The 12,717-nt window shown below is 48.5% G+C and overlaps 1 long non-coding RNA gene across 1 annotated transcript; it reads right to left on the bottom strand.

The window, feature by feature from the left end:
• Positions 1-723: 723 nt before the first annotated feature.
• Positions 724-12,351, bottom strand: LOC140404275 (uncharacterized). Its single transcript, XR_011938479.1, has 4 exons — positions 12,242-12,351; positions 12,103-12,147; positions 3,364-3,567; positions 724-842 (listed from the first exon to the last, which is right to left on the bottom strand). It is a non-coding gene; the product is annotated as an uncharacterized lncRNA (long non-coding RNA).
• Positions 12,352-12,717: the final 366 nt, after the last annotated feature.

The following is a 12,717-nucleotide window of genomic DNA, read 5'->3' as shown; positions in this document are numbered from 1 at the left end:
GCCGAGCAGTTGCCATACCAAGCTGTGATGCAGCTAGATAGGATGCTTTCTATTCCAAATCTATATAAATTGGTAAAAGTCACTGTGGATATGTCGAATTTCCTTAGTTTCCTGAGGAAGTATAGGCGCTGTTTTGCTTTCTTGGTAATAGCATCAACGTGGGTGGACCAGGACAGATTTTTGGTGATATGCACACCTAGGACTTTGAAGCTGGCACCATTCTCCACCTCGGCACCATTGATACAGACAGGGACGTGTACAGCACCTCCTTTAGTTGATGACCAACTCCTTATTTTTGCTGACAGTGGGGATGGAGAGATTGTTGTCATTGCACCACTCCACGAGGTTCTCTATCTCCCTCCTGTACTCTGACACATTGTTGTTTGAGATTTGACCCACTATGGTCATGTCATCAGCAAATTTGTAGATGGAGTTGAAGGTGAATTTTGCCACACAGTCATGTGTGTATAGGGAGTATAGTAGGGGACTAAGTAAGCAGCCTTGCGGGGCCCCGGTATTGGGGGCTATCGTGGAGGATGTGTCGCCGTTTCTCCTTACTGACTGCGGTCTGTGGGTCAGGGAGTCGAGGATCCAGTTGCAGTGGGAGGAGCCAAGTCCTAGGTTTTGGAGTTTGGATATGAGCTTGGCTGGGATTATGGTGTTTAAGAGAGAGCTGTAGTCGATGAACAGGGGTCTGACGTAGGAGTCCTTGTTGTCTAGATGCTCCAGGGATGAGTGTAGGGCCAGGGAGATGGCGTCTGCTGTGTACAGGTTGTGACGGTATGCGAATTTCAGTGGATCAAGGCAGTCTGGAATGTTGGCGTTAATGTGTCTCATGCGCCCTTTAGGAGCAAAAAGAGTTGGAGAGGTTAAGGGGGGAATTTTAGAGCTCTCTGGGCCTTGACAGCTGAAGGCACAACTGCCATTGTTGCAGTGATTAAAATCAGGAACGCACAAGAATCCGGAATTGGGGGAGCACAGATATCTTTGAGGTTTGTAGGGATAGAAGACATTACAACGCTAGGGAAGAACAAGTCATTTGAGAGATCTGGAAAAAAAAGTTTGAAGATAATGGCGTTGCTTAACCCAGCGCCAATGCAGAACAGCTGGCACAAGCATGACGTGTGATTGGGATTTGATAAGTTTGGACGCGAGTTGTAGAATAGGATGACCTCAAATTTCCATATGGCAGAATGTAGGAACCAGTCAGAAGTCCATTGAACCAGTCAGAGGTGACAAAGAAATGAATACGTTTTTCAGCAGCAGGTGAAATGAATCACAGCCAGAGCAAGACATGTCATGAAGATGGAAATAAGCGTTCTTAGTGATGGGCAGGTATGTGGTCGGGATCTCAACACAAGGTCAAATGTCGCAGCAAGATTGAGAAAAGTCTGGTTCAACTTCAGAAGGTTGCCAGGGATAAGGATGGTGGAAGTGGTTAGGGAATGACGTTTGTGGCAGGGACTGAAGACAATGGCTTCAGGCAAGTCCAACCCAACTGGGCGGTGGTGGTGGCAGATGGCGTGGTCAACCATGTCTTTTTTATTCTTATAAATTTAGAGTACCCAATAATTTTTTCCCCGAAAGGGCAGCAAGGTGGCGCAGTGGGTTAGCCCTGCTGCCTCACGGCGCTGAGGTCCCAGGTTCGATCCCGGCTATGGGTCACTGTCCGTGTGGAGTTTGCACATTCTCCCAATGTTTGCGTGGGTTTCGCCGCCACAACCCAAAGATGTGCAGGCTAGGTGGATTGGCCACGCTAACTTGCCCCTTAATTGGAAAAAAAATTAATTGATTACTCTAAAATTTATTTAAAACATTTTTTTTTCCCAATTAAGGGCCAATTTAGTGTAGTCGATCCACCGACCCTGCACATCTTTTTGGGTTGGGGTGAGACCCACGCAGACACAGGGAGAATGTGCAAACTCCACACGGACAGTGATCCAGGGCCGGGATCGAACCCGGGTCCTCGGCGCCGTGCTAACCATTGCGCCACCATGCCGCCCCTTGGTCAACCATGTCTAAGGCTACAGACAAGATGAGAATGGCGAGGACGAACCTTTGTCATAGTGTCATAGGATGTCATTGGAGACTTTGATAGGAGGTGATTTGGTGCTGTGACAGGGATTGAAACTTGACTGAAGAGCTTCAAACACGGAGTTCTGGAAAAAAAATAGGGATGAATTTGGGAAGAAAGAACACGTTGAAAGATTTCTGAGGGGAAAATGGGGTTGGAGGCAGGTCAGCAGTTTGCAAGGATGGAGGGGTCAAAGGTTGTTTTTTTTGAGGTGGGGGTTGGGGAAGGGGGTGATGTTGGATTTGAAGGTGTGGGATTGTACCTGAGAAGAAAGTTAACAATATCAGCTAAGTTGACGGTCAGGAAGAGAAATTGAGTCGTTGGCAATTTAGTGAGACGACTATCGAGGGAGCAGAGTCTCATGGATAAGCTGAGCTCAGAGGGCAATGGGTGCAGATGGAAGACAGTATTTGACTCCCATTCCCAGAATCATAGTAAGCTTTATGAACACATAAAAAGACAAAAAAGTTCAATGTGTATATGGTGCGACCCAGAGAACAAGAACATTCTGCCAGATACTAATTATTATTCCCACGACCCATGCACCCCCAACCCTATCTAACTAATTAGTTACTTGCTGAATGGTAGATCCACTAACTCTGTGCCCTGAAGTACCCTGCTTGGCTTGAGTGATGGAGTATGTTATAGTGGTATTGTCGTCGGACTAATAATCCAGAGACCCAGGGTAGCTCTCTGGGAACCAGATTCAAATCCCACCATGGCAGATGATGGGATTTGAATTCAATACAAATCTGGCATTAAAAGTCGAAAGAACTTTTTGTTCCCTCTCTCTGCTCAGTTGTAACACCCTAACACAGCTCCTCTAACAGTACTCAGATTGAACCCGATCGCCTGGTCCATGCATATTGGTTACCCTGCAAAAATACATTGGGGGACCCAGTGCATTTCTGTTTTTTTTTACTGTTTTATTAACATCTAATCAGGATGCTCCGGTTTCCTCCCACAGTCCAAAGATGTGCAGGTTCGGTGGAGTTACGGGGAAAGGGAGGGGTGGCGACCCTCGATAGGGTGCTCTTTCAGAGGGTCTGTGCAGACTCGATGGGCTGAATGGCCTCCTTCTGCACTGTAGGAATTCTATGCATCTATGAAATAAAGACGTCCATTCAAAGGGCACCTTAACCAGCCTTTTAGAAAGGTCTTAGAGTACATTATATACAATGAACCACTTTTTTGAAGCATTGATATTTTGTCAAGCATAATCAGCTATTTTTCACACATCTATATTTCCACGGAAAATTAGTTGAATGGCCAGTTAATATGTTCTTTACCTTGTAGGCTGAGGACGGTATAGGACGACGAGCTGGCCAACGAAGAAACTCTGCTTTTCTTTCAATAGTGCCATGGGTACTTAAGATTCATTGGAAAAGGCGGATAGCTCTCTCATTCTTCATTGAAACCTCAGCACATTGGACTATTGGCCAAGGTGATGTGCTCAAATCCTAGAGTTAGTCTCCGGTCAGTATAATTAAAATCTGTTGTTTTTAAATAATGGAAAAAAATATAATTTCAAGATTTTGGTGCTGTTTGGTAGATAAGTTATTTGCAAAGTCTTTACGTGTGTGCATGCTACAGTTTTGCACAATGTACAGTTAAGCTTACATGTCTAATGGATAGATCCCGAGGCTGGAGCTGGGACAAAGATAAAACATATGCACATAAAAACAATTTTAATACAAAATTATATAGAACTAGTCAACTGATATCCATGGGATGTCATAACCACCTGATAGAGTAGCATTTGTTATCTGATAGCTAATGAATCAAAGCTTAATACCAAAGAGACAGTAGCATGTAATATATAATTCTATTCAGCACAATCTACTCCAACAGCTGTGCTTTGGAATATCCAATGCTACAAGTCATTTTGAATTTAACTTCAGCTGATGTGAAGTCCTTGTTGTAATTTTCTCTTTTGGCCCACAGAGATAATGAACGAGTTTCCTAGTGAAGGACATGCAGCCTGCATTTACACTACAAGTGTGCTAGCGAAAGGAAGCACTGATACTGTTGTTAGATTATTGGGTCCTGAGTCAGCGCCTAACTAGACAGGAAAGCCAAAAATGGAGAATTCGTGGAGGAGGGACTCTCATTGTGCTTTGGAGTAAGGTAAGATGAAATAACAACATAACACAGGTTTAACGTTGTGGGGGTGAAAATTGCTTTTCTCTGGTAGTAAACCCCTTGGAGTGCAACTTTTGCACTTCTGGTGGGACGCTTCACTATTTAAATGGATGGTCACCCAGCTGCAGTGTCCACCTGAGTTGATGATCATTATCCCTGTATTATGAATGCACCCTCAGCTGAATAGGATGCTAAGGACAAAATATGAATTAAAATTTCTGGAGCCTAACTGGCCCCAATCTTCCATCATCCATAATCTTCAACTCTCTCAAATCCCTTTTGCTGCATTTCCAATCCTGCACCTAGTCCTATTATCCATGTCCTTGCCAAAGTCCGTTGGCTGCTGTCTTCAAATCTCTTGAGGGTCTCGCCCTTCCGTCGTCTTATTAACCCTTCCAAATTCTCTGTTCTTTGGACTCTAACCTCTTGTAATTCCCTCTTCTTTTTGCTCCAGTTGCTTCTTCAGCTGCCTAGTCCTCACGGTGTGAAGTCTCCTCTTGAATCCTCTCCAACACCTTTGCTCTCTTTCCTCCTTCAGGAGTGTTGCGACCCCCTCAGGGGCCAAACCCTATATTGTATGCGGTTCCCCTCCTACACCTTGGGGTACGGACTCCCCGGGTAATTGGGGGAGGCGTGGAGCCTCCTCTCTAATTGGGAGGAACTTGACGGGATATAAACCCCTGGAAGCAGATCGAGGAAGGTGACCCTGCGGGGTGAGGAGCAGTGTAATTATAGTACTGTGGGTAGAGTAAATAAATCTGGTTGTTATCCTGCCTACCGGGTGCTGTATAAAGGCCTCACCTTCGTCTATCACAAAGAGCTTACCCCAAATCCACATTTTCTAACTAAGCTGAAGCTAAATATGATTTATTACAATTGAACTCCATGCCACCAGATTAGAAAGGTTAAAAATCTGCTAGGTCTCCTGTCCTGATCACAATTCCATCAGCTCTGGAATATCTTCAGTTACCCAACTGTTACACTGATGTTCTTTAAAGAACCAAACCGGCTGACCTTAATCTCCCCTCCAGCTTCTCTACTCCCACACTGAGATACTTTGACTCATAACCAAGCAAGCCATTCAGTCGTGTCAAAACACTTGCAGAAATTCACCACCTTAAATCCACCACCGTCAACATTCACCCCCTCCACCACCGACGCACAGTGGCAGCCGTGTGTACCATCTACAAGATGCACTGCAGCAACTCACCGAGGCTCCTTCGACAGCAACTTCCAAACCCACAACCACTCCCATCGAGGACAAGGACAGAAGACACCACCACCTGATAATTCCCCTCCAAGCCACTCGCCCTCCTGACTTGGAAATATATCGACCATACCTTCACTGGGTCAAAATCCTGGCTCTCCCTCCCTAACAGCACTGTGGGTGTACCTACACCACATGGACCGCAGCGGTTCAAGGAGGCAGCTCACCACCACCTTCTCGAGGGTAATTAGGGATGGGCAATAAATGCTGGGCCTAGCCAGCGATGCCTACATCCCGTGAATGAATTATGCAAAGTTCCAGAAGAAGGCACACACAACCAGCAACTGTAAATCGATTGAGGGGATGAAGATACAAATGAAGAGGGGATAACAAATCTCACCCCTCACCTTTCCTGCTGGAATGCTTGGGACCGGGTCATTCTGGGCTTCAAAGGTTTCTGGATAACAGATTGATTTTAAAATTCCAAAGTACAAGCGTGTGAACTGAAAAAGACTGTAGGTGTAAACTTTTCGCCTGAAGTATAAAACAGTGATTAAACCAGCGGTAAAAATGGTTTTACATATCCAAATACTGTTTACACTCCCAAAGCACTGTACTCAAATGGTGCCATCAGTTGCTCATGTCTGCCTGAAAGGTTTCTGAACAACTGGTGTTTCTGACCGATAGCTTTTTGGACTGGAGAGGTTACAGTGGACCACTTTTCACATGTGGGTGTAGACAGTGGGGGTGGGCAGGCTGTCCCGCGACAGTCATCACCATTGCGTCTCATCTAGACAGCTCAATTTAACGTCAGAGTGTTTTCAGAGGAACTATGAGATTGACAGTGACGCAAACAGGAGAAACATTCACCAAGGAACCCTGTTGCCGTGGACAGCTGAAGAGAACATTAGAAGAAACAGCCAACTTCTTTATATTGTCTCTGTTATAACCTGCCTACTGACGATTGGCTGGGGACTAATGACTATCCCACAATCCTATGGGAGTATGAACTTCCCCAATGAGGGGGCGGAGAAACTCCGAGTATAAATAAGCTGGCCAGTTCAGGAACCAGCAGGAAGGAGAAGGTAGCAAGGGAAGTTACTGCTACTGTTATGTAGATATTGTTATAGTAAATAAACGTTATTATTTTGTATCCTTAAAACTCGTGCTGGATTCTTCGTGGCCCTTACAAAACTGGCGACGAAGGTGAAAGTGAATAGCTGTCTACACTGCTGAAGCCACCTCCCTGGATTTTTTGTTGGATACAGGTTGGAAGTTGTTTTCTATTATACCATGCCTCTGTACGGACGTTTGGATGTTTTTGATGCTGCGCTGGAAAGCTGGAACCAGTACACACAACGGATGCGTTACTATTTCCGGGCAAACAATATCACTGAAAACGAGCGCCAGGTGGTCATATTGCTCACCACCTGCGGGCCGCATACGTTTGGGGTGATTAGGAGCCTTACGTACCCAGCTGCGCCGGACACCAAAACGTTTGACGAACTTGTGAATAGAGTGGGGCAACACTTTAACCCAACCCCGTCCACGATAGTCCAGCGTTACCGGTTTAATACCGCTGAGAGGACCCCTGGAGAATCCCTTGCCGATTTTTTATCCAGGCTACGCGGGATTGCGGAATACTGTGACTATGGTGAGACCTTGTCAGAAATGTTACGCGACCGTTTGGTTTGCAGTATTAACAATGCAGCAACCCAGAGAAAGTTGTTAGCGGAGCCAACATTGACTTTTCAACAGGCAATACAAATAGTCATGTCCCGAGAGAGCGCAGAGCGAGGAGTACAGGAGCTACAGGGAATGGAAGTGCATGCCTTGGGGCGCAACCCTTTCCGCCCAAAAACGTCCCCCCGCACTCCTGCGGTACCTTGGGCAAGGCAACGACCGGACCGACGCCAGTGGCCATCGGACATTCCTCCCCGAAGGGAGCCTTCTCCAGAGCCAATGGATGAGGAGCCATGTCCGTGTCAGACTTGTAGGTGCCGACCCCGTCGCGGACGGCGGTCCTGGGGACGCCAGAGGCACCGTCGTTCCGACCGAAACTGGGACCAGCCCAGGGGCCGTAACTGGGACCAGCCCAGAGGCCGTACCGCAGGATGAACCTGCAGCGACCACTCCTGAGGACGTGGAGACGGAGGACGACTGCCTGCAGCTGCATTGTGTGGCAGCTCCCCGTGTGGCCCCCATTAAGGTGACAGTACGGGTCAATGGCCACCCGCTGGAGATGGAGTTGGATACTGGCGCAGCGGTCTCCGTGATTGCCCAGAGGACATTCGACCGCATCAAGCAGGGTATATAGACCCTTACATTAACTGACTCACAGGCCAGGTTGGCCACCTACACTGGGGAACCACTGGACATTGCAGGAACTACAATGACCCCTGTTGTCTATGGACGCCAGGAGGGGCGTTTCCCACTTATCGTAGTGCGTGGCCATGGGCCCAGCCTGTTGGGTCGGGACTGGTTGCGCCATTTGCGGTTGCAATGGCAGCACATCCTCCAAACAGTTTCTGGAGGGTTGACTGAGGTGCTAGGACGATACCCAGAGGTATTCCAGCCTGGTTTGGGGAAAATAAGAGGGGCCGTAGCCCATATCCAAGTTGAACCAGGAGCCACGCCGCGCTATTTCCGGGCGCGCCCAATGCCTTACGCTTTGCTCGAGAAGGTAGAAGGGGAGCTCACTCGTTTGGAGAGTTTGGGTATTATCAGGCCCGTCCGTTTTGCTAACTGGGCAGCACCAATTGTACCAGTAATGAAGCCAGATGCCACAGTTCGCTTGTGTGGCGACTATAAACTTACAGTGAATACAGTTTCCCGACTCGACCGATACCCAATGCCTCGCATAGAGGATCTCTACGTGAAACTTGCAGGTGGACTCTCATTCACAAAATTAGATATGAGTCACGCCTACCTGCAGTTGGAGCTGGACCCTGCCTCCCGACCATATGTAACAATTAACACACACCGGGGCCTGTATGAATATACACGGTTGCCCTTTGGAGTATCCTCTGCCTGCGCAATTTTTCAACGTGTAATGGAGGGCATTTTGAGAGGTTTACCACGTGTGGCTGTCTACCTAGATGACGTGTTGATTACAGGGACGTCGGAGCAAGAGCATTTGGAAAATCTGGAGGCTGTCCTTAGACGCCTTTCGGAGGCTGGAGTCCGTTTACGTCACACAAAGTGCGTATTTCAGGCAAAAGAAGTAGTCTACCTAGGTTATCGGGTGGACCGCGAGGGTCTGCACCCCGTCGCAGAGCAGGTGCGTGCAATTCAACATGCCCCCACCCCGACTGACACTTCGCATCTTCGTTCTTTTCTCGGTCTCGTAAACTATTACGGGAAGTTCCTCCCCAATCTGGCAACTACGCTGGCCCCCTTACACCTGCTGCTAAAGAAAAATCACACCTGGGTTTGGGGTCAGCCGCAAGAAACCGCTTTCCGGCGGGTAAAGCAACAATTGTCGTCGTCTGGGTTACTAACCCACTATGATCCGGGAAAGCCTTTGCTCGTCACATGTGATGCATCCCTGTATGGTATTGGGGCTGTCCTGTCCCACAAGATGGAGAATGGGGCCGAGCGACCGATAGCTTTCGCCTCCCGCACATTGACTGCAGCGGAGAAAAAGTACGCGCAGATCGAGAAGGAGGGCCTGGCAGTGGTTTTCGCGGTGAAACGCTTCCACCAGTATGTGTACGGCCGCCATTTCACTATCGTGACTGATCATAAGCCCCTGCTGGGACTCTTCAGAGAGGATAAGCCAATACCGCCATTGCTTCTGCACGGATCCAGCGCTGGGCTTTGTTGCTTGCTGCATATGAGTATTCTCTGGAGCACAAACCAGGTACGCAGATAGCAAATGCCGACGCACTGAGCCGATTGCCTTTATCGACCGGCCCCATGTCGACCCCCACGACCGATGAGGTGGTTGCAACCCTAAATTTTATGGACACCTTGCCTGTCACGGCATCACAGATCCGTGAGTGGACCCAGACGGAGCCAGTCTTGTCAAAGGTTCGGCACATAGTCCTGTATGGTGGGCAGCATAGACAGCTCCCAGGCGAGTTGCGGGCATTTTCCTCCAAGAGTTCAGCGTGGAAGACGGCATCCTCTTGTGGGGGACGCGTGTGATTGTCCCGGAAAAAGGCCAGGAGCTGATATTATCAGACTTGCACAATGGGCATCCGGGCGTGACCAAGATGAAAATGTTGGCCCGGAGTTATGTCTGGTGGCCAGGCCTCGACACCGACATTGAGAAGGTGGCCCAAAACTGCTCCATTTGCCAGGAGCATCAGAAGCTTCCGCCGGCCTCGCCCCTACATCACTGGGAATGGCCAGGGCGGCCTTGGGCACGCTTACATGCAGATTTCGCAGGCCCTTTTCAGGGATCCATGTTCCTTCTACTAATTGACGCCCAGTCCAAATGGCTGGAGGTGCATAAGATGCAGGGGACAACGTCCTGCGCAACAATTGAAAAGATGCGTTTATCATTTAGTACGCATGGCCTCCCCGAGGTGCTGGTCACAGATAATGGCACTCCATTCACGAGTGAGGAGTTTGCTAGGTTTACAAAGATGAACGGCATCCGCCATATCCGCACTGCCCCTTACCACCCGGCTTCAAATGGGTTGGCAGAGCGTGCAGTGCAAACATTCCAAAGAGGCCTAAAGAAGCAGTCTTCCTGATCAATGGACACGAGACTGGCTCGCTTTTTGTTTACGTACAGGACCACCCCCCATGCAGTGACTGGGGTAGCTCCCGCAGAACTCCTAATGGGCCGAAGACTTCGCACCCGCCTTAGTATGGTCTTCCCGGACATTGGCGCAAAAGTACGCCGCACACAAGAACGGCAGGGACAGGGATTGTCTCGGCATCGTCCGATTCGGCAGTTTGCGCCCGGTGACCCAGTATTAGTGCGGAATTTTGCTGGTGGTGCCCAATGGGTTCCTGGTGTAATCTTTCGCCAAACGGGCCCTATATCTTACCAAGTGCAAGCCCAGGGTCGTCTCCAGCGAAAACATGTAGACCACGTCCGGTCCAGAAGATCATCCCCTCAAAAGATTCCCCGCCCCCGGAGCTCGTTTCAACAGCCGCAAAGACCAGAGACAAGGGAAGGTAGTCCTCAAAATCTTCCACTGGTGCCTCACTCGAAGCCTGCGCAGGTCGTTACAGGACCGAATGGAGATAGAGACGCTGACATGACGGAGGCAGCAGACTCTGACTCCGAGATGGAGACACAGGATGCATCAGAGAGGGAATCCTCGGGTCCACAGGCCGTGGATGTACAACCGCGCCGTTCATCACGGAAGCGCCGGTCTCCGTCTCGTTACACGCCGCCTGATCCAGCGCCGCGTGCAAATGGCGTCAGGCCTGCGGCAAAATGAGTCCAACGCCCTCCTTCGCCAGGGTCTTCGGTGGATTCCTTGGACTTTGGGGGGGGAGGGATGTTATAACCTGCCTACGTACGATTGGCTGGGGACTAATGACTATCCCACAATCCTATGGGAGTATGAACTTCCCCAATGAGTGGGGCGGAGAAACTCCTAGTATAAATAAGCTGGCCAGTTCAGGAACCAGCAGGAAGGAGAAGGTAGCAAGGGAAGTTACTGCTACGACTATGTATATATTGTTATAGTAAATAAACGTTATTATTTTGTATCCTTAAAACTCGTGCTGGATTCTTCGTGGCCCTTACAAAAGTCTCAAAAATGTAATGGCCGGGTACAGAAACCTCCAGGGACATAAGAACACTTTCAAAACAAAGTGCTTCACAATAAAGCTGAATCAAGCCATAGAGTTCAATAAAAATACAAATAGCCTGATCTCAAACTGAGTATTTGAACATAACAGACTAGCAAAGACCCAAATTTGATCTTTGATGGCCTAATGGGGGAACAGTCTGGGATGTTTCCATGGGTGTGGAAATAATAGGAGTCAACGTCCTCTGGAGTCTCCAAGAATCTATCCCTGGCCTCTTTGCTTTTTGAACTTTGTTAGACATGGCCAAGTTGGTCACATTCTCGCTTTTGAATCACAATATGGTTGTGCCACTCCAGGCTGACATTCCAGAGCAGTACTGAGGGAGTGCTGCATTGTTGGAGGGGGTGGCTTTTGGATGTGATGTAAAACCAAGGCTCTGTCTGCTCCCTCAGATGGACAGAAAAAATCTCTATTTTGGAGTAGGGCAAGGAAGTTATTCCCAGTGCCCTGGTCAACCCTCCCATCAACATCCTGGAAGTTACCACTGACCAGAAACTGGACCAGCCATGTAAATACTGTGACTACAAATGCAGGTCAGAGGATAGGGATCCTGCAGTGAGTAACTCACCTCCTGACTCCCCAAAGCCTGTCCGCCAGCTACAAGGCACAAGTCCAGAGCGTGATGGAATACTCTCCACTTGCCTGGATGAGTGAACAATATTCAATGCACCATCCAGGACAAAGCAGCCCGCTTGATTGCCACCCCCTTCCATAAATATTCACTCCCTTCACCACTGACGCAGCAGTGTGCACCATCTACGAGATGCACTGCAGGACAGTACCAAGGCTCCTTTGGTAGCACCTTGCAAACCCCTGACCGCTACCATTCACCACTTGAAACATTCATTCCCTCCACCACCAATGCACAGTGTCAGCTACAAGAAGCATTGCAGGAACTCACCCAGGGTCCTTTGACAGCATCTTCCAAACCCGTGACCACTACTACCTAGAAGGACAAGGGCAGAGGGTACGTTAGCTCAGTTGGCCGGACAGCTGGTTCATGATGCAGAGTGACGCCAATGTCGAGGTTAATTTCTCACACCAGCTGAGGTTATCCATTAAGTCTTCTCAACCTTGCCCCTCGCCTGAGATGTGGTGACCCTCAGGTTAGACTACCACCAGTCAGCTCTCTCTCAAAGGGGAAAGCATCCTCTGGGATTGGTGACATTCACATTTTACATCCTGTAATTGAGTAAAAAATAATTTATTCTTCAATCAAAATCACGAAAACAGATTATCTGATCATTAACACATTGCTGATTCTGGGAGCTTGTGAGTGCAAATTGACTGCCTTGTTTCCTACAGTACAACACTTCATTGGTCGTAAAGAGCTCTGGGATGTCAGGTGATTGTGAAAGTTGCTATATAAATCTTACTTTTTTTTCATTGATAACTTGGTGACATCTGAACGCAGGGAGTTAGCTGCCACGCTTAGACTGAAAACACCAAGCTCTGTGTTGCCACCACATGTCCTGAGCCCTCCACTACCTGTCTTCCAGTCCACTGATCTTGAAAT

This window comes from Scyliorhinus torazame, chromosome 30 (genome assembly GCF_047496885.1).
Source record: "Scyliorhinus torazame isolate Kashiwa2021f chromosome 30, sScyTor2.1, whole genome shotgun sequence".
Taxonomy (NCBI): domain Eukaryota; kingdom Metazoa; phylum Chordata; class Chondrichthyes; order Carcharhiniformes; family Scyliorhinidae; genus Scyliorhinus; species Scyliorhinus torazame.
The sequence above is the reverse complement of the archived record's forward strand: the minus strand, read 5'-3'. Positions and strand labels throughout refer to the sequence as shown.